Consider the following 6,000-nt stretch of genomic DNA (forward strand, 5'->3'; position numbering starts at 1 on the left):
GGATGTCATCTCAGCAGGGAGGGGTCATTTTCAGATATTTATTGAAATTTATATTTTATTTTATTTTATAATATATGTTAGCAGGAGATAAAGAGAGGGAAATTAGATTAAAGTGCATTCTGCTGAATTTTTACAAAAGTCTTAATCAGTCAAGTGATTATAAGTAGCATGCAAGCAAAATCATTTGATCTGTATGCGAGAGAAATAAATAGAAAAAAGGGGGATCCGGGGCTCATTGTTCTAGTCAGGAATTCAGACCAAGCACAGACTGTCCTAAATGATATTTTAACTACACCAAGTTTATAGATCGATACATATTCCGTAGGCGATGAGGGTTTGCAAACCTGGGAATTCTTTAAGGTCATCACTGCTATGAAGTTTGTCTATAGTGACTCAGGAACCTTCCCCTCTACGTGTTTCAGCGCAATGGCATAAAAAATAAAATAAAACCCGACTTTACATCAGCATTCACTCCAAGATAAGTTAATTGGCTAGATCTACCGATTTTACGTATCAACTACACTAAAATGATTTAGTTGTGCGTCTGGGTTACAGATAATATATTATCAGCACACTCTCATGGCTGCTAGGATCATACGTACCAAATTAAAAAAAAAGTTCGACGGTCTTTTAAATAAATTAGCATATGTTTCTAGCGGTTTCCCTCTTGCTACAGACAGAAGTGATATTATTATTTAAGCATGGTTAATAGATTATTCTGTTTTCTGTAATTCTTTTTTAAGTAAATGAAAAGAATTTTCGGTACAATATGCCTGAAAATGTAAAAGATAAATAAATATTTAAAGGCAAATATATAAAGAAAAATGGTATTAGTTTTACTTTCATACAAAACGGATGCTTACTTAGCTTTTCTTAACTTTAGCCATTCAAGCCTACGTTATGATGGTCTGTTCTCTTGCCCTGGAAGAATGGATATTGTTATCAAGAGATGTCAATGAGAGGGCTGATTTAGTGGTGGGTCACTAAATTAAAAGTTCCTTTTCCTTCTATTTTTTAGACGCTGTCGATCTTTCTTCCTACAAATATCGTTTTCAAAGATATAAATTCTTAAGATTAAACACGCGTTTATAAACTTATATAAATGTGTTTAAAAACATATATAACTTTTGATGTAAAAACGGAAAGTTGAAAGCGAGTTTTAGGCAAATACAAGTATAGTCTGGTGAAAATTAAGTGATATTTTCCGTGAGAACTTGTTTGAAATAAGTGGGGGTTTTTTCTGACTACAAAAAATAGCCACGTGAAAATGACGGTTGATAGGGTTGCGAATTAGTTTATTTCAATCAGTCCAATACATATAGTCCTGCTTAAATATATGCATATTTTGACATGCGACGAAGTCTTAATCTACAGCATAGTGAAAGTCAGAAAAAATCAAGTTCTACGGTTTCTACATAAATTAGTATATTTGTTAGCGATTGTCCTCTGACTATAGACGAAAGTAATATTTTTAGTAGAGCATGATGAATAGATTATACCAATTTTTAATTGATTTTTAAGTAAGTGAAAAATTATCGGTACAATATACCTGAAAATGTAAAAGATATTAAATATATACAGACAAAGAACAAAAGAAAACTACTGTTAGATTTACTTAATTCCATACACAACGAAAGTTAATTAGTTTTTCCTAAGTCTTTGACATTCAAGGATACACCATAATAGCCTGCTCACATTCCACAGTCTCTCTCTCTCTATCTCTCTCTCTCTCTATATATATATATATGTATATATATATATATATATATATATATATATATATATATATATATATAGTAAGTTATAAAATATATATGGAGATTAAGGAACACAATATTCCACGTTTAATGCAGGATTCTTCAGGCATAAGCTTGAAAAATTCTAGCGTAGAATAATTGCGGAATAGTCTGTGTAACTTAATCGTCATATATATTTTATAACTTTCTAACTAGCTCTACCTACGTATTGAGCACACTTGAAGTAAATACTTAGTTTAGGCATAAATTTATACTTTCGTATATTTATTTATGTGAGTAAATGAATTAGGTATATATATATATATATATATATATATATATATATATATATATATATATATATATATATTTATATATATAAATAACTACTATATTCACTCACATAAAATTAATATACGAAAGGCGCATAAGCCTGAAGTGTCCTAGAGTGGATGAAACGCGAAATATTCAGTGTAGCTTAATCGCCATATATATTTTATAACTTACTATGTATATATATATATATATATATATATATATATATATATATATATATATATATATATATATATAATGCTTATTTTCCCCAACTTGTATAAATCAACAATATATTTCTCTTCCATCTGTGTGTGGCAGAAATCATGTGTATCTATAAAAGCAACACAATTCCCTTGAGAATACATTTATGTTTTCAATGTTTTTCCTATTATAGTGTCAAAAGCAACAAAGTTAATACATGTTCCATATATATTCCTTGAACTTTATCCAAAGAACTGCAATGTGAAGAAAGTATAAGCAAAAGGAAAAAAAAAGAGTATAACTTTAAAATGAAACCCAAAATGTGTACATCAAATATTTTAATATCCAAGAATTTAACTGAGAATATTTATAATTGAAATTCGGAGACGTAAACTTTGCAAAACTTACATGATACCTTTTTAAATTTACATGCCCCATCTTTAAATGTGCGTGCCAATTTTCTGCGTTATGTGTTTTCTTGGATATTACTAAGTATTTTTAATTTTTTTAAATTAGTTTCATTTAGAGAAATTACGTTTTTTTTAAAATCAGTTTTATATTAAAATTAGTTTTTCTCAATTATAAAAATTAGAATCGAAAAATTCATAAAATTAAGGGTTATACATTCTTATACTTTTCCTAATAGTTAGGCAGTTACTCTTTATATAATGCTAGTAAAATAGGCTAGATTTTATGTGTGAGATTGCGAAGGCAAGAAATGGTAGAGAATAGAATGCTGTGATTTTTTTTTGTTTTTTATAATTAAAAAAATTACTCGAGCAATAACTGCTTGACTAAACAAAATGTTACTTGCAGACTACTATTGAGTAATGAAGCCGTGTGTACTGCATGAAAACAGAATTTTTTTTTAATTTCCTCGCCAAATATTCAATGCATTGTTTTTAAATACTAAGAATAATAACATCCATGATCTACCGTTTCATTTCAGATATTATTTTATATAATTTGATATAATACCGATTAAAAAAAAATATTTTTTTACAAAATCGGTTCTTAAGGGTTTTCAAAACGGACGACTATTCATACTACCATAACATAAAAATGTATTATCTGCTGCTACTATTACTGTTACTACTGCTACTCTTCATTTCTAACCGCATCAAACTGACTGCTTGCTAGAATTGTTGATGCTATTTTAGCGCTTTATATTTTCTTATCGCTTGCATATTGATTTTTACAGAGAGAGAGAGAGATAGAGAGAGAGAAATATATGGAGACAGAGATAAAAAGGTGAGCGAGAATAAGTAATGAAGCCGTAGGTATAGCATTAAAAAAACTTTAAAATTTCTTCATCAAATATTTAATTAATTTCTTTGGAATTGTGATAATGATAATGCTCATGTTATTCTGATTTATTTTATATTGTTTTAAATATATTTTGATATAATATCGATATAAAAAGAAAAAAATGTGCATCGCAGATATGGATATTACGTTTTTTCCAATGTAAGTATTCATACTAACCTTTCTGTCAAACCACGCTGAGCAACTATTAATACTAACTTTTCACAATAGCTGCGGACAGGAACTACGCGTACTAACTGATCGCTTGTAAAACCTATTGGTGTTATCTTTTCGTTTTAATCAAAGCTGCTTGTTCGACTCGGTTGTTTGTAAATAAGTATTCTGTACTTCCACCTAACGATTTAATGGCAAAAGATATCGTTACACTTGAATTTATCTTCAAAATACTAGTCGAACAATATAATCCTTAAAAAGGGGCTCTTTACGTTCAACAGCGCTATCGATAAATTTAACCAGAAGTTTGTTTATATTTGAAATTAACAATAAGTAGAATTTAATTGCATTATTATTTCAAATGTAAGGACGAGATTATAATTTAATTTTAATTAACAAGGTATTTTACAGGATTAAGTTTTAAGATTATTATATGTGTTTTATTTTATGATTTAAAAATTAAAAAAAAAAAATTGCAAAGTAAAATTTTAGGTACTAATGTATTTTTGGTATCGTGCTTAAATAATAATTTTATTATTTTGAAAGCCATTCTTAACATGGGGAGGAGAGGGTGGTTTGTACCTATTCTGTGCGCCCCTCTTACAATTCAATAAAAAAATTACAATTGAATAAAAAATTACACTTGAATAAAAAAATTAATTGAATAAAAAATTACACTTGAATAAACAATTAAAATTGAATTAAAAAATACAATTTAATAAACAATTACAATTGAATAAAAAATTACAATTTAATAAAAAAATTACAATTGAATAGAAAATTACAATTGAATAAAAAATTACTATTGAATAAAAAATACAATTTAATAAAAAAATACAATTTAATAAAAATTACAATTGAATAAAAAATTCCAATTAAATAAAAAATTACACTCGAATAAAAAATTACAATTGAATTAAAAATACAATTTAATAAAAAATTACAATTGAATTAAAAAATACAATTTAATAAAAAATCACAATTGAATAAAGATTACAATTGAATAAAAAATTACACTTAAATAAAAAATTTCAATTGAATTAAAAATTACAATTGAATAAAAAATTACAATTGAATAAAAAATTACAATTGAATAAAAAAAATTACACTTGAATAAAAAATTACAATTGAATAAAAAATTACAATTGAATAAAAAAGATATCGGGAAACTTGAATTGCACATGAAAACATTATTTACAAATAACGTTCCACTAAAAATACATGCGCACATTTTAGGACCATTCTTGAAAGAGATATTTTTGCAAATTCGACTTCTTCCCTTATATTTTTAAAACTGTTTTTTAGTTAATTTCTGTTGTTTTAAAAATGGTAAAATCGAATTCTAAGTGTTTGTTTTCTACCTAGCTTGCTAAGTTGTTACTGGGTCGACTTATTTTAAATCGTTTATTCCCTTCAAAAGGGAATTACACACCGCGTGATATGCTTTAAATATTTATACTTATTTACTGTTGTTTTAAAAGAGGCAAAATCGAGTAATCTACCTAGCTTGCTTAGTTGTTAGTGGTACAAGTCAACAAGAATTTATCCTCCACTAAACGAGGAGAGAAAAGGTGGTGTAGTCTCAGAACAAATACTAAACTTAGCTGCTGCTGCTGCTGCTGCTGCTAATAATAATAATAATAATAATAATATAATAATAATAATAATAATAATAATAAATAAATAAATTTACGTACAGATGAAACAAAATTTTACTCACTGGCCGTATTAAATTTAAATAGATGAACTTAATGAAAACTATACTTAGAATTAATTATAAATTGGATGCAGCGCAAAATTTAGGAAAATTAATCCATTTTTGATGAATAGATAAACTCCCAGTTATTTAATACATATCGATTGGAAACACATTTTAGGACGGTATTGAAGGGGGTATTGTTTTTAAAAAAGAATATACTTCATAATATATATATATATATATATATATATATATATATATATATATATATATATATATATATACTTGTTTGCTGTTGTTTCCAAATAAATAAAATATTTTATAAGTGTTAATTTATTACCTAGTTTGTAAGTTTTTATGGTTCAACTTATTTTAAAACATTCATTTAGTTTGAAAAAGTAGTGCCTAGTGTTACTTTAGAACAAAAAATATTCCATGTGTAAGTATCTTGTCTCGGGGATTTCGATAATAGCTGAAAATTTTGAAGAAAATACGGAGTAGATATAGTTTAAACAATGGCGCTCCTCTAAAATAAAATAAATTCGTATATTTTTTAAGTAATGTCCA

The sequence above is a fragment of the Euprymna scolopes genome, chromosome 1 (genome assembly GCF_053919585.1).
Source record: "Euprymna scolopes isolate OS-2025 chromosome 1, ASM5391958v1, whole genome shotgun sequence".
In the NCBI taxonomy this organism is placed as follows: domain Eukaryota; kingdom Metazoa; phylum Mollusca; class Cephalopoda; order Sepiida; family Sepiolidae; genus Euprymna; species Euprymna scolopes.